We start from the raw sequence: 24310 nt of genomic DNA, 5'->3' as shown, positions 1-24310 counted from the left end.
TATTCTTACTTAAATTTCTACCAAAAAAAATTCAAATGGAAAAATCATCTTCTATCTTTCCCCCCAAACTTCTGGAATGAGTTTTGCCAGTACTTAAATTTCAGCTGTGGGGGAAATGGCATCTGGATGGCATGTAGGCTCAAAAGATGATAACATTTTAGACCAGAAAGCAAGGATGTCCTAGAATCAGCTCAAACTGACTCTCAAAAGCTGATGATAAAATGTTCAGTGCAAGAACCGCAGAAACTGGCAAATGCTACAGATCATTTGTTGCTGATTATCTAGACTTAAGAAAATGAAGGAGAAAATGTGAATAATGTGGAATAATCTTCAAAGGGTACTATGTGCACTTAAAAAAAAAAAGACAGAGCTAATTTTAAAACTCTTTCCACCATACATGTGGTTCAAAAGAATCCTAAAGGTTCTCTAGCCAAAAGTTCTCCATTTTTCAGGTAGGGAAACTGGCATCCAGCAAAGGAAAGGACTTGTTCAAAGTCACACAGCTAGTTAATAACCTCAGATTATTTCATCTCAATAGGCCTCAGTTTCCTCATCTGTAAAATGAGATTGGACTTCAGTCATTCTTCAGTTGTATACAATCCTTCATGACTCCATTTGGGGTTTTCTTGGCAAAGATAGATACTGGAGTGGTTTGCTATTTCCTTCTCCAGCTCCAAGGCAAACAGGGTTCAATTAGACTTTCCCAGGATCAGGACTAAATGGCTATTAAGATGTCTTCCACATCTAGACCTATGACTCAGCTTGGTGGCGCCATATTTGACAGAGCACTAGACCTGGAGTCAGAAACACCTGAGTTCAATTCTAGCCTCAGATTCTTGGATACCACCTGCATGAGTCTAAACTTAACTTCTATTTGCCTTATTTTCTTCATTTGTAAAACTAGGGATAACAACAGCACCTATCTCACAGGGTTGTTGTGAAGATTAAATAATATAATAATTATAAAGTGCCTATCACAGTAACTGGCACATAGTAGGTACTCAATAAATGCATGTTTCCTTCCTTTCTTTAAACCTTTGACTCCTAGTCCATCTAAGATTCTTCTTATTAAAGGGCAATTTTCTCCCAAGCATACAAAGCTGCCCATGGTTCTCAAAGATAAATACATAATATATTCTTTTTATTATTTCATTGAACTGCCAAATGGGAATCTTTTTGTTTAAGAAAATAAATTCAAAGGCGAAGCAAAGTTCCCTTTTAGTCTTATGTGATAGACTATTTGGAAATGCTTGCTAAAAAGGGGGGGGAAAGCATTAGGGCTTAATTAATATTCATTCACTACTAAAGCTAAGAGTAAGTATTGTTACCAGTGCCAGCATTCAAATGATTTTTAATGCAAAGGATTACTAAAAATCACACAATGACAGTCACGGCTAATTCTTGTAAGAAGAGGAAATTTTAACTAAATTTGACTGTTGGAATAAGGGAGACAGGATGGCATTGTATAAAAATGAACCAAAGGATTCAGAATCCAGAAAGCTTTGGGGAAATGCTAGCTCTGACCTTTAGAATCTATGTAGAGAATGGAGATCCCTTTTTAGCTTCAGTTTCAACCTCTATAAAGCCAGGTACTTGGCATAGAATATCTCTAAGGTTTATTTTATCTTGAATTCCTCTGTTGGACCCTCTGACCCTACTAAAATGTTGTGATTCTTAGAAAGTGACTAATGTTTTTGTTTTGTTTTGTTTTCAGTTTGTTCGTTTGTTTTTTTACTCCACTGCTATGTATCTTACTGAAGAAGCCCTCAGGTATTGAATCTTGATGCAATCCCCATAGATCACCCACAAAGGAGAGCATTTGGAGGCTGTCACATCTTTAGTGGAATTCTGCTGATTTGGCCAGCACACAGAACATCCTCCGTGACAACAAGGAACACCTTCCTGTCTTGGACCTCACTTGATGTTCATGATGAAAGAACAGTTGAAAAATGTTCTCTCTCTCTGATCTTAGCACATATGTGGGTGGGAGAGACATCTTCTTGGAGGAGAATCCATAAGGTTGCTCTCCTATGTTTTGTTTAAAAACAAATAATCAATCAATAATAAACACAGCAAAACCTCATACTCTGGGCAGCTTTGGTTCAGTTGTGACTGTGAAGATCACAAGAGATACAGATTTAAAAGCGACGTTAAAGGTCACTGACGAATCCAGTCTCCTCATTTTACAGATGGGGGAATGGAAGACCCAGAGAAGTTGCTGCCAGAAAATGGCAGAACCATGATTCTCCCTCAGGTTCTCTGACTCCCAAACCAGTATACCATAATACATTGTCCCTAGAGTAGAATGATAGAAATGATAATGGTAATAATACTAATAATAATGATTATAACAGGTATATAAAATCTTTAAGATTTGGTAATTTTTTTTTATTTTTAATTTATTTATTATAAAAATATTTTTCCATGTTTCCATGATTCATTTTCTTTCCCTCTCTTCTCCCAGAGCCAACAAGCGATTCCACTGGGTTGTATAAATATTATTACTTGATATCTATTTCCATATTATTCATTTTTTCTCTGGAACAATCTTTTAAAGCCCAAACCCCAAACCATACACCTCTATATACAAGTGATAACTCACATGTTTTTCTTTTGTGTTTCTACTCTCAAAGTTCTTTCTCTCAATGTGGAAAGCATTCTTCTTCACAAGTCCTTCAGGAGTGTCCTGGATCATACATAGCATTGCTATCAGTAGAAAAGTTGATTACATTTGAGCTTCCCACAATGTTTCACTTTCTGTGTACAATGTTTTCTTGGTTCTGCTCATTTCACTCTGTATCAGTTCACTGAGGTTCTTCCAGTTCATACCAGAAAGCCTCCAGTTCATCATTACTTGTGGTACAATAGTATTCCATCACCATCATATATTTGTTCAGCCATTCCCCAATTGAAGGGCATGACCTCATTTTCCAATTTTTTGCTGCCACAAAGAGAGCAGCTATGAATATTTTTGTACCAGTATTTTTCATTATTATCCCTTTGGGGAACAAACCTACTAGTGGTATAGTTGGATCAAAGGGCATGCAATCTTTTAAAGCCCTTTGGTATAATTCCAAATTGCCTTCCAGAATGGTTGGAATTATCACAACTCCACCAGCAATGCATTAGTGTCCCAATATTATTGCATCTCCTCCAACATTTATTATTTTCCTTTACTGTCATATTGGCCGATCTACTAGGTATGAGGTGGTACCTCACAGATGTTTTGATTTGCATTTCTCTAATTAGGAGTGATTTAGAACACGTTTTTATGTAATTATTGATGGTTTTTTTTTTTAAATTTCTTCATCTGAGAACTGCCTAGTATTATTTTAAATGTCTAATCTTCATAGCAACCCTGAAAGGTGGATGCTATTATTGTTCCCATTTTATAGATGAGGAAACTGAGACAGACAAAGACTAAGAATTTTGCTCAGGTAAAGACCTGAAGTTGGACTTGAACTTTGGTCTTCTTGACTTGAAGACCACGATTAAATTCAGTGCCCCATCTATGTACCCCTAATGACAACCACAGCATCGGTAGCAACAATAATTAGCATTTATATGGTGATTGAAGATTTGCTAGGTTTACAAATGCCAACCCATTTGAAAAAGAAATAATAAAATAATAATAAAAGTTAAAATATAATATTGTAATTTTACAGAGGGGGGATAGTTGTTATAAGAATAAGATAAAATGTCCCAGTTAAGTAAATTAATTTCAATGGTAGCTGTTTAGAAATAATTTTAATTTCTTTCATAAAAGATATTATTCAAAATTTGCTTTCTCCAAGAATTTGAAATGGTTTTGTCCAAAGTAAAGTACAATATTTACCTTTTGTGAGCATAAATACATCTCCTTTCAATTTGGAGCCTCAGTTTTCTCATCTTTAAAATGAAATGGGTCAAGCTCAATAACTCTTGGGTCTCTTCTCACTGTATATCTATGATATTGTGATCTTCAAACATGTGGAGAAGAGGGAGTAGCAGAGGAGAGGAGGAGAAGGGACAGATAAAGCCTCCTTTATTATCAATTCTCAAACAGAAGAAAGCCAGCAAGTGATAAAATTGCTGCTTTTTCCCTCCTGAGAGTAGATACGGACAGGGCAGGGCTGCAGTAGAGGCATTAATTATCCTGAAAACCAATCCCGCTGGCCAGTGGGCCTTGGTAACCATGACGACCTCCCTAGACATCATGCACACAAATTACAGCAGAGAAACATCTCTTGGTGACCTGCAGAAACTGATGTGGCCTCTAGGAAAGAGGAAACAAGCCTCAAGGACTAGCAGTTTTACAAAGCAGCCCACGGCGAGAGGAGCATCTGTTCCACATTACAACAATTACAACACATTTCAGGTCAGTTTCAACGTTGAGTGTTAAAAGTCATCAAACATAATAAATTTGAATGTTTGGTTTTTCAATAACAGCTTAATCTCTACCCTTGAGAAGTCTCATGGAGACTCATTCTGAACAGTCACTTCAATGGTCATAATACTTGCACCCTACTTTATTGCTGCTGGTGTACAGAGTCTTCTAGCCACTGGAGATGCCATGGAATAAAATACCATTTTTACATTTAGAGACCTGCTGCATTTTACATCATAGGATCATAGATCTAAAACCAAAAGTGTACTGAGAGAACATTTAGTCCAGCCCCTTCACATTTCATGGAAAGAAACTGAGGCTCAGGGAGTTATACAAATTGCTCAAAGTCACGGGTAGCAAGTGTGAGAGGCAAGATTGGAATCCAGGTCCTCTGACTCCAGAGTCAGCACCACTCTTTTCATGGCACCAGAATAGCTTGAAGAAGGGGCAGAGCCATATCTAGAATGTAGGCTCCCTACTCCCCAAGTCTAAACTGGATCCCACAAATTTGTTCTTTTTTAATATATTTTATAAATTATATTTAAATTGGTTTCCTTTGTAATCCTATTTATGTTATATATTTTAAAATGTTATGTTGAGGAATCTATGTTCCATCACTCTGCTAAAGGGGCCCCTGCACAAAAAAAGTTAAGAATCCTTACTCTAGGGTTATGCTTCTGATTGCCTGAGCCCCTCAGATCATGCCATCCTACAGACTCATTTCCTGGACAGTCCTAGGGCTATCATGATCCAGAATCCCAAAACCATCATGTCTCTCTTCCAAAAAGCATTCCCCATAGAATACCCCACCTCCTATAAGCCTCTTATCCTGCAAACCTAAGGACACAAAAGATCCAGAATATCCTAAATCAATGATTACCCAAAGAAATCACCTATAAAGGAACCAGTATACCCTCCACCCAGAGGAAGTCACTTAACCCCATTTGCCTCAGTGTTCTCATCTATAAAATGATCTGGAAAAAGATTCAGTATCTTTGCCCAGAAAACCCAAAACACTGTCCAGAAGTCATGAATGTGACAACAACAATTTTCTCCACCCTCTCCTCCATCTTTTGGGCAATTCAGTCCTTGCTTTCTCTCCTTCCAGTTATCCTCTTCTGACCTTTCTTTCTATTGAGCTCTCTAGAACCTTCCTCTGTTGCCAGACACTTGAGATATCTTTATATTGAGAGGTAGAGGACCTATGTTAGCATCTTGACTCAGCTATTTTACTATCTGCATGTGACTTTGGGAAAGTCATTTATCTTCTTTGGACCTCAATTTCCTCAATTATAAAATTGGAGGAGGGGGGAATCAAAGGCAATGGTTGTCACATTGGAAAAGATGACAAGAAAGAATTATGGCACATGTTGAAGGGATTGGGGAAAATAGAAATATGAATGCATAGTTGGTGGAGCTGCGGACTGGTACAACCATTCTAGGAAGTGATTTGGAATTATGCCCCCAAAGTCACTAAACTGTATATGTCCTTTGACCCAGGAATATCTCTACTGGGGCAATACCCCAAAGGAGAGTGATACGAGCAGAATCAGGAGAACAGCTTAAAGGAACAATACAGGAGCATTATAAAGACAAATAGATTGGAGAAATTTAAGAACATTTGCAAATGTAATGGCCAAACATGATTCCAGAGGACTGAGGATAGACAAATTATGTTATCCAAATCCTAACAGAATGATTCAAAATGCAGGATGAAACACACCTTATTGGATATAGCCAGTGAATGAATGTGTTTTGCTAAACTATGCATATTTGTTATAAGGGTTAGGGTATTTTCCCCCTTTAAATGCAGAGCACGGATAGGAGAGAAAGAAAATGAATTCTTATTCACTGAAAAAATAAAATGAAAGATAAAAAAATGAAAGGGTTGAGCTTGCCAATCTGCAAGCTTATCTACATTTTTAAAGGGACAATACTATGATCCTATATTTCTCTGTCTCACATTCCTTTCCTATTCCTAAGCATCCAATGACACCCCACTTTCCCCTAAAGATTAAAAAAAAATCCCTTGGTGCATTCTCCAAGGCTAGTTTTTCCTTTTTCATATGTTCCCTCCCCACAGGGATGAGGAAACTAATATATTCCTTATGTTCTCCACTATTCCTCTCAGATTCATCCGTCCCATTACTCAATAACCACCTTCTCTTCCTAGAAGTATAAGAAATTTGTTTTTACCCTGACAAGCCTATTTTATTTGTTTGTAACTCCCAACCTATTACTACTAGTTCCAATCTCTTGAGGCCAAACAGAATAAACATAACCCTCTTCAATGTGGTGGCATTTCATATTTAAAGACAGTTAGAGATAGTATTCAGTTACCCCCACTGTTCTTTTTAAGGACCAAAATAACATATAATAAATGATAAATAGCATTTTGCTGAATAATTTCAGCAAAATCTATTCTATTTCCATATCACTTATGATTAGATGAAATCACTCTTCTCTGAATCAGCACCATCATTCATTAAGAGTAGAAACTAATTTCACTGATTTGCCCCCATTTAGGGAGAAAAATCAAGTTCTCTGGAACAGAAAATTTTTGCCTCAATCGTGCAAGCATGAATAAGGCCTTAGCAATTTAATCTCAGTTCTTTACAAAAGCTCCATCTGCTAACAAATAAATAAGAACGAGGGGAAAAAAAAACATCAGGCAGCCCAATCCAGCTGAACTGATAAGGCTACATTTAAATCTATCCCTTTCCAGAATCAATCATGTCATAAACTACACTACTATTAGCTTCATAAGAAAAGAAACAAAACAATTTTTCGAGAATTTTTAGAGAAAGCTCTGATAACTTTGGAAATGAACAATGCCATCATAGCCTCTAGAAGCACAGTTTCTGAAAGTGTGCTCATATTTTTAAGACCACATGGCAACATGGTCTGTTTCCATGTCCTAAACTTTCTCAAAAAATAAGCAAGAGCCAGATATTGAAGGGTTTAAAATGCCAGGCTAAGGATTTTCTATTTGACATTAGAGCTAGTTAGGAACCCCTGGGGACTTTTGAGTATGGGAATATGGGGGGAAAAGATCAGATTTGTATTTTTTATTAATTTAAGAACTATATGGAGCTGAGGATAGAAAAATCAGAAGCAGGAACACCAACTAAGAGGTTACTGTAATAATCCAGGAGAGAGTTGATTGAAGCCCAAATCAGAAAGAGGTTCCATGAAGGGAAAGGAGGGAATGAGTGCAAGAAAAATTTTGCAGGTAGAATCAATAAGTCATGGTAAATGGCAGGATATTGGAACTGAGGGAGAGAAAAGATTCGAGGATAACTCTGAGGTTATTAACCAGTGATGTGCTCAATAGAAATACAGAAGTGAGGAAAACAGGAGATTTTGGAGAGAAAATAATAAGTGCCACTTTGGAACTGTTGAGTTGAACACCTACAGAATCTCCTGGTGGAGATAGCCAGCAGACTATGGCAGAAGAAAGACTGAACCTCAGGAGAGAGATTAAGTCTGAATACATTGATCTGAGAGTCACTGCCATAGAAATGAAAATAGGAACCATGGAAGCTGATGAGACGCCAAGGGAAAGTATTTAGAGATGAGGATCAGCACAGAGCCTTGGGGGATGCTCACATTTAATGGCAAGGTCATGGTCATAATACAGCAAAGGAGACTAAATGAGAAGATCAGAGATTTGTACAAAATATAAGGTAATGGCTTTCTAATAGTAAGACTTCCCTCTCCACAACCCAAAGTTGTTTTTAAAAGTCAATAAATGCTCTGATTTTTGAAATATCAGGATAGGATTTTTTAATTTTAAAATTTTACATTTTACATTTTAAATTTAAATTTAATTTAATTTTAATTTTTTAATTTAATTAAAATTTTTTTTAATTTAAATTTCAAAATCTAAAATTTTTAATATGTAATATAACTATATTGTAAATGCTGTGAATCAGTGTAAAACAAATATTTAATTTTCATTCCTTTTTATAGGAAAATTTTCTGTATCTTTGAAGCCTACAAAACACTCTCCTGATTAAAAATTATTTGACATTGGTAGTATCCTATCATTCTCATGTTACAAATAAGTTAATTTTTAAGTATATCGACCATGCATACAAAGTTCATCAACTGGCTCCAAAAACACCCACTTTCCCTACAGTACCAAGCATTATAATACATCCTTTATTGCCCTTCATAATTATTGTTCTTAAAAACCCTTACCTTACCTTAGAACTGAGACAAGTATGGTGTCAAAGCAGAAGAGCAGTAGGGTTAGGCAACTGGGGCTAAGTGACTTGCCCAGGGTCACCAGAGAGGTCTAAGATTAGATCTGAACCCAGGTCCTCCTGACTCTAGGTCTGATTCTTTCTCCACTGAGCTGCCAAGCTGCCCCTGGCCCTCATAAATAGTAAAAATCCCTGGACCAACTATTGGCATTTGATAATAAATATATGAAATCCATTTCTGTAGGCTGTAGTATGTGGAAAAGGATCAAATTTAAGACATTCATCTTCAAGATAGAAGACCTGGTTTTGAAAATCAGTTCTGCTTCTTTCGAACAAGACATTTAACCCATTGGTGCCTCCATTTCTTTATTTTTAAAAGAAGGGGGTTGATTTTTTAAAGTCCCTCAGCTCTAAATGCTCTGATTTTAAGAAGACCCAGATATGTTCCAGGGTCAAAATATTCAGATTTTCTGCTTTTAGATTCAAGTTAGAAGGATGACCCTTATTTATAGATAGAAATCCTTCACAGAATAGATGTCATAGAGATCTTCGGCAGAAGTAATGCAGTATACATGTGCATATAATTTGAAGAAGCTCTCTTTTTTTTCATCTTAATACGGATACTCACCATGGCAACCCAAGTTAGACCTATCTAGTTCCATTTATAGGTAAAGAATATTATTGTTCCTCTTAATAAATAATTTTTGCTATTCTTAATTTATTAAATCAATATCAAACAGAGATAATATAACATTATTTAAATTATTGGTGAAATTCAATTTAAATTATTCATTCAAAACATGTAAGCACTTAATATATGCAGAACATTGAAATAGTTCTTTCCAAATGTCTGCTCCAGGGTTCTTGCTCTACAGAGCTTTAAATAAGAAATGTTTTAGCTCAGATGGAGAAGGCTTTTTTAAAAGAATACGGAAGAAATCAGAATGAAAATGAAAAAGACAAGGGGAGCTGATACAAATGATATAATTGTAGTATGGCAGAAATGATATAGTGAAGCAATTTTAATAGGATTCAGTATAATTTCAAAAAAAACACATTTAACTTATTTTTAGGTTATCCTGGAATCCCTGTAAATTAAGGCTTTTTTGAAAGCATTTTAATTTGAATTATATTAGCCCTAAGTGCTAGATCTCCCTAAATACTAAATAAATCAAAAGCATTTGGGTTTATTAAAGTAAGCTCTTAGTTCAAGGACCTGATGGTGGACATTTCATGGCACTATTTCAACTTGCAATTCACTCTAGTAATAATGAATACATTGTTCAAAAACAGGACAGTAAGTAATTGGGAGAGTACGTGATGAACAACTGAAAGGAAGAGCTCCAAGAAAACAGTAAGACATGGAGGAAATCACCAAGACTGTTCAGCAGGTGGTGCTCTTCCCCTAGCCAGTACTCTCTTTTCATTAAGCATCTCTAGAACACTTTATAATATTCTACAATTATCTTCATTAGTTTCATCTTTGCTGCTCTGTGATCTGCTTTAATATCACTATTAATTCTCTGAGTTGCTTAAATGTTGTTCAAACTACATGTTAGTGATGGAAAGAAGGGGAGAACTGGAATCCAGAGCTCTAATTTATCTAAAAAAGCCTCCAATTACTAGGATCCTAATGTTCATACAAGTCTCTTGAGAATAATCTACTCCCAAACAGTCTTTAGTCCCCACTTAATGTAGATTGCTATTACATCTTTAGGGGACAGGCATTTTTCCCACAAAAGCCAGTGAATGACCTTCCTGTGTTGATAATATACAACTGGGTCTTGAGACTAAGAACTGGGCTATTTTTTAGCTTAATATAGATTTTTTTTCCTCTTATTGAAAAGATGACACATATACATGAAGGAAAATGAAAAGAGAAAGACTCAAGGAAGGAGAGGGAAAGGGAAAGTAGGAGAGGGAGAAAAGGAAGGAAGGAAGGAAGGAAGGAAGGAAGGAAGGAAGGAAGGAAGGAAGGAAGGAAGGAGGGAAGGAAGGAAGGAAGGAAGGAAGGAAGGAAGGAAGGAAGGAAGGAAGGAAGGAAGGAAGGAAGGAAGGAAGGAAGGAAGGAAGGAAGGAAGGAAGGAAGGAAGGAAGGAAGGAAGGAAGGAAGGAAGGAAGGAAGGAAGGAAGGAAGAAAGGAAGGAAGGAAGGAAGGAAGGAAGGAAGGAAGGAAGGAAGGAAGGAAGGAAGGAAGGAAGGAAGGAAGGAAGGAAGGAAGGAAGGAAGGAAGGAAGGAAGGAAGGGAGGGAGAAAGGGAGGGAGAAAGGGAGGGAGAAAGGGAGGGAAAGGGAGGGAGGGGGAAAGGGAAGGAAGGAAGGAAGGAAGGAAGGAAGGAAGGAAGGAAGGAAGGAAGGAAGGAAGGAAGGAAGGAAGGAAGGAAGGAAGGAAGGAAGGAAGGAAGGAAGGAAGGAAGGAAGGAAGGAAGGAAGGAAGGAAGGAAGGAAGGAAGGAAGGAAGGAAGGAAGGAAGGAAGGAAAGAAGACAAATACCTCGGTCATTTCTTTTTTTTTTTCTTACAGGAAATAGCCCTAAAGACATTCCATGAGATACCATCCTACCAAGCTAATGCTACTTATCCAACATTCAGAGGACATGCCCACTGAATTGTTTTTCAATAATGGTGACTAATTTACATAGATCTATTCATACTCCCTCACTCAACTCTTCTTTTAATTGACACACACTGGTTAAAAGACTGAAAGAGATTTAAAATGCCATCTGTGACCACATATCAGACCCAAATTGATTGGACACATTAACCACATCATTTGGTGTTCATTAATCATATGTTCTAACTAAATGAGTTAACTATATTCAGACATTTCATTGGTACCTAATCAGGAAAAAGATAGCTAGCTAGATGGATAGATCTCTATATTTATATATAAATATATATGTACCATTTATACATATATATGTATATGCACACACACACACACACACACACACACACACACACACACACAACTTTTACAGCCTCCCTAAAATTTCTATTCCCAAGGGAGTTACTGTATCTCAAAAGATAAAGGATCAGGTTAGAAAATCAAGTGTGTCATTTCTAAATTATGCCTTCAATCTCCATTCTCTGGCAAATAAGATACATACTACCAGACTACCTACCTACCTTAAGTATGTTAGAGTTCCACACAGTGATATCCAACAAGCATTCAACTTTCAACAAACACAAAGGATCTCCTATACACAGAATACTGTGTGAGGTGCCAGAAGACACAACGGATTTATATATAATATAAATATAAATCATAGGGGAGAGAATGGTTTCACTATTCCTATTATCAGGAAAATAAACTCAATGTATAATAGACCATGGGATCATAGACTTTGAGCTGAAAGGGACTCTAAAAGTAACCCAGTCCAACCCCCTCACTGTATAGAAAGGAAAATTGAGACTTCTATAGATTCAAATATTTTCCCAAGATCATACAATGGTAGAGTCAATATTTGTATCAAGATCCCCCCCCCACCTCTAAATCTAGTCCAGTTATTACATGGAATAAAGGTCCAAGTTCAGTGTTCTTTCAATCATACTATGCTAAATCCCTCCTAGGTAGGATTTAATGATCTCATATGATAAATTCAAAGATAAATGAGTATAGGTTGGTTTCTAAGACATATGTTGGGTATCATCTTTTCTGCTATGCAGAAGGAATTCTAATGCACTTCTAAAGCTGGCTAACAATTTATTTGCATTGATTTGGATTCAAAGAATTATAAAATTCATTTGACCTAGGAAGAAATCAAGTGACTTACCCAAGGTCACAAAGACATTAAGTAATAGAGTTGATTCAAACTGGGATGTTTTGACCAGGACCATAATTAACAATTTCAGTGCTCAAGGGCAAGTATCATAAAAGAAGTTTCCCTAAATTAAAAAAAAATATATATATATATATGTGAAAACTACATTTTCATATCTTCACTGTAATACAAAACACAGTCACTTGCAGAAATGGTTCAGATTTTTAAATACCAGATACACTTTTGTCCTCTACATAAATGTTTGGAAGTTATTTTAAGTTTATATGAAATGTGTGTGTGTGTGTGTGTATACACACATACAGTGTGAGGCACTGTGCTAATGACTAGGGGCACAAAAATAAAGAAAAAATAGTCTCTACCCTCAATGAATTTACAACCTAGTAGAAGAAGGCAGTCAGGAATAGTAAATCTCTGGTAGTGAAAAAGCATCAACATCAATAGGCAAGATGAACCAATAACATTCTAGAGAAAGCTAAGTGGCACAGTGGATAGAATATGGGATTGGGAGTGAGGAAGACTAGTTATAAAACCAGATTCGGATACTTACTAGCTGTGTGATTCCAGGGCAAAACACTTAATTTCTCCCAGCCTCAGTTTCCTCATCTGTAAAATGAGGATAATAGCACCTACTTCACAAGGCTGTTGTCAAGATCATATGTGATTTATGTGTGTGTGTGAGTTTGTCCACCAGACAATGAGAAGCCCTCTCTTTGATAGGATAAACTGCCATTCGTCTCATGCCAAAAAGGAGCATCAAAATAAAAATCTATATGAGAAAAGAAGACAAATGAAGGTAATAAAGAAAAAAGAAGATAGCATCAGCAGTTGTCAAATTGCTGTAGACAACAAAAACTAGTTATATTGATGTAGGCAATGAAGAGACTCCCAAGGCAAGACAGCTCTGAAGTCTGTCTGTCTGCCTGTCTGCCTGTAGAGAAGAGTAGCACCAGAACAGAAGTCTTAACAATAAATATTTAACATTCCCTAAAGAAAAAAGTACACGTGATCCAGTTTTAATTGATCAATTAATATTTAATTTATTGACAGATTAAGCCATTTATTTATTATTTTAAATTATCAACTGAGTTAATCTGTTAATTTATTAACATTTTCTATATCACTTTAAATATAAACGGTCACCAATAAATCAAGTCCTGAAAAGTCAAAGTTCACTCTTCAAATTTACCAGTGGCTCTTGGAAGCAGGTTAGATCTGGCTCTAGCACGTTCCTGTGGACAATCCACAATACCAGTGTTATCTGCCTTTCAGGGCTGTTGTGAGGCTCATAAAGTGCTTTCCAAACTCTAAAGCTCCATATGAATGCCCATTCTCCTTATTTGGAGTGGTCCCCTTCACTCTACTGCAAGCACTCTCCTCCTCCAGGTTTGCCCCTCCAGTTCCTGAAGCATTTCAGTGCTTCAGGAATCTAGACAGCCTTTCTTAAGAAAGAGGATCAATACTTCTTGCTTGAATATCGCCATGTCCATTAATGCATTCCTGCCCAACTTCCTACATATAAAAATAGCTACTGAGAGGACCAAGGACAAATGGGCAGCCTACCTTTGCCTTTCAAAGGAAACCCAATAAGAGTTAGTGACTGGCTCAATCAATTGATTCCTGCAGGAAAAGGCTTTTTAATTCTACGTCCTTCCAACATACATTCACCAAACACACTAGTAGCTCTGATCTGCTGACCTCCCTTTGACATCCCAGACCGACGTTCCCTCAAGACGTCTTTCCAGAGTAGTTTCAACATAAAACCATACAGCAGTAGTTTGGCACCTTCAATAACCACTTAACCCACTAAAGAGCAAACTTTTAACAGTCCAATTCAATGAAGGCAAATACAATGAGAGCCAGAAAATCCTGGAGGTCCAAAGGCTAAGCAGCAAAATCACCAGACTTAGGAAATGGGACCCCCTCGATGAAGCAAAGGATTCCAATTAGTGGGTTTATAGCAATTCCCCTAGAGAAGGGAAAGTGTCCCCAGAGAATAAAATGGCACTCGCACTTAACAAGATCAATAAATATGCAGCATTATTTCTTTAATGACCAAGGCGTTTCACGGGCACAGTACAATGCCTTGTAAAAGTAGGTGTCCTTCATAGCAAGTCAGGCATGGCTTACACTGCTCATAAATAATGACTCTGTTCCATAAATGTGAAATAAGTAAAAAAAAAAGAAGAAAAAGAAAGGAGCAAAAGGAATATAAAGACTCCTGCTTAGTGAGTACAACAGAAAGCTTATATAACTATTATTTAATTATGGCTCAAGGATTTCAGTGAAAAAAAAATGAAGAGTCCAAATCTATAAGGCAAAGCCTAGCTATTTTGTTGTTTTATCATTCTATACTACTAAATGTATTAAAAATTCTATTTCTTTCTGATCCAGAAGGAATTTAACAATACTCTCTGAGGGAAAAGGGAAGGAATGAAGATTCTGCACTGATGTCCTAGATTCCAATTTGGGCATACTTCAACCAGCCTCATTTTTTTAAACCATTATATTCCATTTTAGAATCAATACTACATATTGGTTTCAACGCAAATGAGTAGTTAGGGGCTGGACAATGGGAGTTAAGTGACTTGCCCATGGTCACACAGTTTGGAAGTATCTGAGGACAGATTTGAACCTAGGACCTCCTGACTCTAGGCCACCTAACTTCCTCTAGCCTCAGTTATTATTTTTTTATACTAAAGGACTCTATTTTTTGAAGACAAAAATGGATTTCTACAAACTGGTTTTTTTAGTCCCTGACCTCAGTTATTAATTAAATCAAAAGTCCCTACTCTGTGCTGGGCATTTTGGTAAAGCCTAAATACAAAGATATTATTTTTTAATCCTTAGTCTCAGTTATTAATTAAATTAAAAGTCCCTACTCTGTGCGGGCATTTTGGTAACGCCTGAATACAAAGATATTATTTTTTAATCCTTAGTCTCAGTTATTAATTAAATTAAAAGTCCCTACTCTGTGCTGGGCATTTTGGTAAAGCCTGAATACAAAGATATTATTTTTTAATCCTTAGTCTCAGCTATTAATTAAATTAAAAGTCCCTACTCTGTGCTGGGCATTTTGGTAAAGCCTGAATATAAAGATATTATTTTTTAATCCTTAGTCTCAGCTATTAATTAAATTAAAAGTCCCTACTCTGTGCTGGGCATTTTGGTAAAGCCTGAATACAAAGATATTATTTTTTAATCCTTAGTCTCAGCTATTAATTAAATCAAAAGTCCCTACTCTGTGCTGGGCATTTTGGTAAAGCCTGAATACAAAGATCAACATAAATAGACATAAGAGTTCCTGCCCTCAAGGAGCTTACATTCTACTGGTGGTATTTTGAAGAAGACTTCAAAGATTTCAATGCAACATTCCATAAATCAAGGTTACTAAATGTGACCAGAGATCTTAATGATGATCTAACTTCAGCCTCCTGTAACTGAACTACTATGAGATGCTGTGAGTTCAGGTCATTGTCCCACAGAATTTAAACTGATGAAACCAGACAAAAGGCAGTGAGAGGCCAGGACCAAGAGAATTGGGGGATGTAAGAGAGGAAGAACAGAGAAGGGAAGGGAATGGGAGGCACCATATGCCTTTGCCCCAATTATCCATAATTGAAGCTGCCATGCTAAACCCAGAGAGGTATTTTTTCTGGCAACGAAGCACTTAGCTATGCTAATTTCAGAAACACACACATATACTGAAGTTATTAAGAGCTACACTTGACAAGCTTCTCCTGGTTTCAGCAGAGAAATCTGAAAGGATTGTAAAGGAGAGAAATCATCGGTGAATACAACAAATGAGCCCCACAGACGACACACACCAGCTTAATGGCCACAGAGGCTGCTAAACAAAAGCAAATGAAAATAAGGAGGTTTCCAGCCTCCTCTCCCACACCCTCAATTTAATCCCACAGCCCCTGACAGAGGAAAGCATCAGCAATCAAAGGCACCAAAGATCTTTGTTCACCTCTTTCTTTGTGGAAGATATTCGGCTCTGAAATGATGCTACAGGGAAAGCCATCTTAGGGGACACAGACAGTCTGCAAATTATAGGAACAGCCAGTGATATTTACAGACAAGACAGCCTGCTTCATCCTATGGGAAGCCAGGACAGAGAGCAATGGGCACTCTTTCCCAGTACCCAAAGCAAATATTTGTGTTATACCTGGCACAGGTAAGAGGAAAGATGCTCAGACTAGACCATAGCGTTCTGGAAACACTTGGAGATTTCTTTATATGTATAAAGGTCTCCTTGTGAGAATACATACACAAATATACATACATATACATTATGTGTATTACATATATACATTATATATTTTACATAATTGTATATAAATTATATATGTGTGTAAATAATAAAATGATAATATGTAATATATAATGATAGTACACATAATTATTAATACATATAAGTATTTTATTTATGTTCCTATTCCTTACTCTACTCAAAAATTTCAACTGGAATGGAATTCCTCCTGTTTACTCTATATCCCAAGAGTCTTTTATATTGCCATAGATGATGCTGTGGGAGCTCATTAAAATATTGACTGAGCAGTGGATTGGGAGTAAGAAAGAGCAATGTGACTTCCAATTCTGTTGCTGATCTGCAGAGTAGGTACTCATTAATATTTGATGAATGAATGAAAGAACCATTCATTCTCTCTTAGAGTCTATGTTAAAATCTCCTCATGTTCAAAATGGGGGCACTTCTGTGTGATCCAATATCACCAGGATGTTGAGAAGAATAAGCTATTTAGATCGTAAAGAAATTACAAAATAACATGTTTGATCCCACCACCCAACAGAGTGTCTTATGCATAGTGACCCTTTCAAAATGAATAATGAATGATAAATTGCTTTGGATTGAATTGGATTGGATTGAAGGGGCCAGCTCAAGTATCATCAACCAGAATTGCAAAAAAGGAATCCTCCTGTTCTCCCAGACTAAAACTATAGATAAAACTCCAAAGTAGATGAAATTTGCTTTGATGTTTCTTTCCTTCCCTTTTTGTATCCACAATGTTCTGTTCCCCCAGTGCTCTCATGTTGCTTCAATCCCATCAAAGCTTGGTTTTGTCTAAAGTATGCCATTTTCAGAAATTTTTTCAATCTTCCTTCCCACACCAATCAAAACTTGGTAAGGTTGTAATCAATTGATTATTTCATTAAATAAATTCATATTCAATGTTGAGTGACTAACAAATTTATCCTACAGATGCTATTTTCATTAAAAGAGAAGTTAGTTAACTCAAATGTATCCCTAGTTGATGGAGTACTTAAAGGAAATATTTTGGAGTCCAGATTATTCTTGATCCTCTTGGCCTACTCTTTAAGGTTATTAAATCCCCTCCCATAAAACCCATTTTTACAGAAATTTTAGAGTCAGAGTTAGATGAGAGATCAAGTCCACCATGTCGAAGCCCTGCCTTAAAAAAGAGTCCACTCTACAACATTCCCTAAAAAGAGTCATTGGGCAGAAGCTAGATTAAAATGTTTTGATGAAGAGCTGTCAGAGTGTCCTTTCCATATTTGGAATTTAGCATCCTTCTTCTGAAATGTGTTCCTTCATACGCTACCTCTGCAGTCCTGATTATGGCATAGTGGATGGAGTCCTGGACTTGGATTCAGGCAGATCTAGCATCCAATTCCATCTCAGATATTTACTTAACTCTGTGATTCTGTCAGCCTGAGTTTTCCCATCTGTAAAATGAGCATAATAAACACTTCCATCTCCCCAGTTCCTATGAGATTCAAATGAGATGATAAATGCAAAATGTTTTACTCTCTTTAAAGCAGAATATAAATGATATCTATGATGATTATTTTTTGCTACTCAAAACTGAAGCAATGCAATTCTGAAGAAAAATTTCCCTAATACACAGAGGAGGGAATATATAAGAAGAAAGCTTCCAAAGGTAATATGAGAGAAAGAAAAGAATGGCCTGATATGTGATCATTTATATAACTTCTAGACTAGTTAATCATCTCAGCTTTACTCAAAGAACTCCTAGCATTTCTCAGGCTATGGAAAGGTACAGAGGTGCCAAATGTATGCCTTGCTCCCTCCTTAAATGTAGAAAGCAGATTAAAATATAATATATATGAATATAAAACCTATATAAATATGTACAATGTATAAAATATATTCAAGAGATACTTCACAAAACAAATACAAAATAAAAATATCTAGAATTAGATGTTATTGTGTGGCTTTCTCAATCAGTGTGGGGCCATCAGGGCTCTTTAATACTGGTTGGACGGTCCACTTTCTATTTGCCTTTGAAACTCCTGGTATAGTGAATAGAGTGGTAGCCTTGGAGTAGGCAACATCTAGGTCTGATTCCTGTCTCAGAGTTTTTACAAGCTGTGTGATCCTGGAAAAGTCATTTCACTCTTCAGACCTAAATGAAGGGACTGGACTCAATGACCTTTAAGGTCCCTTCCAAATATTAAGGTATAATGCTATGAAAAGGGAAATTTTTTTTAATGGACAACAAATATCTAGCAAGCAACAAATCTAGACATAACTCTACTTATTTGCAAAGAAAGATATATGAAAACTAGATAAGGCAGGGTTCCTGCCCTCAAGGAGCTTACAGTCCAGAGGAGAATATAGATTGTTAAAAACACAATTGTGATCTGTTTTTAGTAATTAACAAAGCTTTAGTAAAGAGTGAAGTAAAGGGTTGTATAAGCTCGAAAGAGAAAGTCTTTAATGCAGAGAGGAAAAGAACAGGGCAAATTCCCTGAAGGAAATGGCATTTGAGGGGGGTTTTAAAAGGCAAGTAAGAATTCTTATCAGGCAAAGAAGGATAGAGAGGCATTCTTATATTTTTTGCATGAGCAAAAATATGAGTAAAGTCACATCTGTAGCTGAGAGGCCTGGATCTTGGCAGAGTATGACCTGGTCTGGTGAGCCTTGTTGACTACACAGAGGAAACTAAAACTAGCTGGGGGTTGGAAAGGTAGGACTGTATCCATTTGTGGAGAATCCTGAATGGCAGGAGAGAAATTTCAACTTGATTCTGCAGTTGAGCTATTTAAGATTCCTGTGCAGTGACATGACAAGACTTGTGCTTAAGAAAATTATTCTGTCAGAGGTATATAGTCCAGATTGGAGAGGAGTAGAAAATAATCCAGAGAGGGGGCAGCTAGGTTGCTCAGTGATTTGAGAGTCAGACCTAAAGATGGGAGGTCCTGAGTTCAAATCAAGCCCCAGAGACTTCCTAATTTTGTGATCCTCAGCCTAGTTTTTACCATTCTTCTTTCGTGGAACCAATACATAGTAAATGATTCTAAGAGGGAAGGTAAAGGTTTAAAAAAAAGAAAAGGATGGAAACCAGAAAGATAAGTTCGTAGCTTATTATGAGAGTCCAACAGGTGACACATAGCTTGCTGTTCATAGTTGTTTGCATGTTAAATTTCCCCATTCAACTGTGAGCTCCTTGAGCACAGGAACTGTATTGGCTTTTTTTTTAATATGCAATGCTAGTCATATAATAATAGGTATTGAATAAATGCTCATCATCTTGACTTGACTTTGACTCTGATAGTGTAGATGAGCACCCAAAGGAGCAAGTGATACTATAAAAGTTATATTTTAAAAGGAGGGGAGAAGAAACTAAATGAGAAAAGAGATTAAAGAACTTTAATACCAATCACCTCTCAACAATCAGCAATGAATGGTAAATGACTAAATATGAGAAGCATGAATGAGAAGTCGAAAACAAAGTCAAGAAACATGATGCAAGAAGAAAAGAAAGCAATCAAATGACACATAGCTTTCAGAGGGCAGACATGGCAAAGACAAGCTCAAAGAAAAAACGAATTGTGACAACAATGAACCCTATATGAGGGTTGGCCAGATTATCTCTAGAGCAGAACTGGGCACAGATGCCAGCCTAAGTAAAGAACCAACAGATAAGGATACATATCACCAAAAAACATAGAACTGGCCTTAAGAACTGGCTGGTTAGTGTTTCTGCTCTGGCAAGGATGCCATCCCACTTCCTTCAATTGATGCCCATACAACACAAATTTGAGACACGTCACCATTTTAATCAATCCTCTCTGGACACTGTCTGGGTTATAAGTTGAGAGACTCATGTCTGCTTACCTGGAAAAACTAAGTAAAATGAACCAAGGACAGGAGGGGAAGTATTATCAGTAATTACCAATAGGTAGTATATAATCAAGTCATTCCTTGATACTTGGAAGGTGGACCATTGGGCACTCAGTGAGCTGGGTCAAAACAAATGCCCCTTTCACATGACAAAACAATGCATTGCTCATCTTGACTATGATACACTGCCACTGCTATGCCTAATAAATCTTAAAGTGACTGCAAAAATCAAATGGTCAATATCTCATTTGAATTTCTTTTTATGCCTTAAACAGAAGAGTACTCACTCCTCAGTCCCTTTTCTATGCAATTTAAATGGGCACTCTTTTGTGTGGAAAGGAAATAAGACTGACAGTTTGTGGGGGAAGGGGCAACTGGGAGTGGCAGTTGGGTCTTGTGACTAGCACTTCCTTCCTGCCAGGTTTGGGGACTTCCTTCCTGGTGTTGGAGGAGAGAGGAGCTTATTCAACCCAGTCTGTTGTGGTGTGCCTCTACTTTGTTCAGCCCGAAGACACAGGCTTCTGAAAGTTAGAACTGTTCTTGTTTTCTTTCTGTCTACTGATAATATTCTGAATTAGACAAAGCAGGACTGATATAGAGTAGATGGGAGTGGGAGAAACCCTCTGACAGCCTCTGGGGCCTGGCCTCAGCTCTGAAGCTGAGAAAAAACTCCAATCCCAACTGGTTATTAAACTTTATATTATTTGAATTCGCAGTCAGATAAGTGGACTATCTTTTCTGGGCATAGAGGGAGCTGAACACCAGTTCAGTCATTCAACAACAAACAGTCCTTATCGGACCCCTGCTGCTTCCTCTCAGCAGGGGGCATCTCTCTCCTTTGCCTCGCTAAGCAATATTTCCTCTCTCCCCTCAACTCCTCCATACCCCCATACAAACCTCCTTTTATTCTCCATTTTTCCAATCCTCCCTTTCCTTTCCCAATAAATATAACATTTGAAATGCAGGAGATCTGGATTCTAGACCAAATCTGTCACTAAATAATTGCATGGCTTTAAGGAACCATTAGCCTCTGTGGAAGAGGCATGAAGAAAGGGAGGATTTGCAGGACAAGCCAGGCATGCAGGCCAAGGTGACTGATCACCTCTTAGTTTTGTCAGCTGTAAAACTGGGGAGTTGGACTACATGATCTTTGAGGTGTTTTCTGGCTTCAAAACTCTATTTGTCTGTTATTGCCTAATATAAACTATAGAAACAAACTCTACCATGGAAAACTTTCTCTTTTGTCATAAGCATTACAGGAGCATTTCAAAGTAGAGAAGATCCTAACCCATCAATATCAGAGTCAAGGATCAATATGAAATGGATAGCCCCACTTGTCAGAGATCATTTTTCCAGCCTCCAAAATTACAGGTTTCATTAATCTCTATTGATTTTCAATTAATCTTTTGCCATTTTTCATGTTTTAAATGGCATGTTTTGGCTGAAGGTGGATGATGATTCAGGAATTCCAATCTCACCAGCATCTCATTTGGAGAATAATCTCTATACAGATGCTCAAATCATCATTTTAGAAATGTCACTTTCTCCTTACCAAGAATGGAATGTTGAATATTTTCAGTAAAAACAATGAAAAGAACAGCCAATAAATGATGAAACACATCTGTACCTGTTACAAATAGTGCTTTCAACATACTTAGGACCATAGTAGTCATGAGATTGGCACACAGAGAAAAGCAATTAAGAAAGAAGTCATTCTCATTTAGAAGGACATTTTCTAACCTGGGGTTATTCATTGCCATTTAAACATTCAGTCCTGGCTTCCAATCATTTGTGTCTGCTGTTTGCTGACCTTTTCATAGAAACTGAGGGGAGGAAGATTTGATTAATAACAATATTTTATTTATATAGTACTCAGCTTGCCAGAAACTCAAAGTGCTTTATAACAAAAGAAGGGGCAGGGAGTCCTTAATCTTGAAAGTAGGTGGTAAAGTATTACAATCCAATTTTAGACATGAAGAAATGTAAACACACACACACAAAAGAAAATGATACATAGCACCAAGGAACTAAAGAAAAGAAAATACAAATTTATTTCAGACCATAATTCACATATATTCATTATCAGGGTGACAATGCCTTTATTTACTCAATGACCTACTTCAACCTGAAATGATCCATGAATGCGCTAATGTGGATGCCATGTATGCGAGGTATGACTCCTTTAGGTCTTAACAAATGGTATTTGTGAATTTCTATATAACTAAAATAATATTATCACTCTATGGTCAGCTTTCTGGTGAAGAACTTCTCTGAACTTGGATAAAATTCCATCATTAGGGTAGCGAGACAGTGGGATACAGTGCCAAGCCTGGAGTTAGGAAGACTCATTTTCCTGAGTTAAAATCTGGATTCAAACACTTCCTAGTTGCATGACCAAGGGCAACTCACTTAAGCCTGTTTGCCTCAGTTTCCTCATCTGTAAAATGAGTTAGAGAAGGAAATGGCAAATCACTCTAGCATCTCTGACAAGAAAACTCCATATAGGGCCATGAAGAGTTAGATACAACTAAAATGACTGAACAACAACAATGAGAAGACCTGCAACCCGTATACCCTTTGAGAATTCAGGAGTCACCACAATGAAGCATCAGAAAATGACTTTCATGAAGTTTACTAAACTAACAATAATGATGATGATAACCTTGATAATGATGATGATGACAATAAACCGCATTCTATTGTTAGACATGTACCCAAAGGAGGGTAAAATATTTAAAGCAGCATTTTCTGCACTAACAAAGACCAGGAAACCGAGTAGATGCTCATCATCTGAGGAATAACTAAGGATCTACTAGTATATGCAACATAACATATTATGACTACTCTGTAAAAAACCATGAACACATATATAAATTATACAGAAAAATAGAAGATGACTCAAGCGAAGTGCTCCAAAATAAAATAAGTAGATCTGAAAAAATATTCCACCATGAAAAATGGAAAGTACAACAACAAAATTTTAAAATCATATTGGGAGATTATAATTACCAAGCTTGGCCCCAAAGAATAGTTATGAAAATGCACATTTTTCCCCTGTTGAGAGAATGAATGGTTATGGGTATGCAACATCGATATGATGACCTTTGTTTATTTGGCTGAACTATTTATTTTTTTTCTAACTTTTATTTCTTGTTATAAGAGATGGGTCTCTGGAAAGATGAGCCGCATAGTCTCAGTAATATAATAGTAATATAAAAACCAAAGATGTCCAAAATCTCAATTTCGTTGCTAGGATTGATAGTAATAATTGCTGACATTTATATAGAATTTAAGGTTTACCAAAAACACTTAAGGAACTGTATTCCTTCTGTTATAAGTCTAAAGACTCTTCTATCTAACAGTCATAGTTATGTATGAATATTTTTATCCAGTCTGAGGGGAGCAGTTAGGCTATAAACTACTCTTTAAATAGTTGACTGGAATCTGGGGTGATGTCTCCTCTGTGAAGAAGCACCCATTAAACCTGTGACATCACAGCCTGAGTTAGTCACCTGCTCAGCCTTTGACACAATTTCCCTCCTGATTTACAGTAGGATAAATGGAGAGACAGCAGAAATACACTTAAGTTGGTTAGTTTCATAGCCAAGGGGGAAAACTAAGACATTAGCTATAGAAAATGAAAAGGGAATTTGACTGGAAAATCTAAATGAAAACCTGATGAAGTCCATGAAAAGACAGACACAGCAGCTTGAATCCAAGGATAGCTGCCATGTTAACTGGCTTTGGGTTTTTGAAGTTATACTAATTTTCTGGTGGTTTCTGGAACTTCTACTATCCCTGCTGAACACATTAAAGCATATCACT

The 24310-nt window shown here is 36.8% G+C and overlaps 1 protein-coding gene across 1 annotated transcript in view; it reads right to left on the bottom strand.

The window, feature by feature from the left end:
- The window catches only part of PID1 (phosphotyrosine interaction domain containing 1), a 261786-nt gene that overhangs the window by 119055 nt on the left and 118421 nt on the right, over positions 1–24310 (bottom strand). The window lies entirely within an intron of this gene.

Source organism: Monodelphis domestica, chromosome 8, assembly GCF_027887165.1.
Source record: "Monodelphis domestica isolate mMonDom1 chromosome 8, mMonDom1.pri, whole genome shotgun sequence".
NCBI classification, from domain to species: Eukaryota; Metazoa; Chordata; class Mammalia; order Didelphimorphia; family Didelphidae; genus Monodelphis; species Monodelphis domestica.
This window is presented reverse-complemented; position numbering and strand designations above follow the sequence as displayed.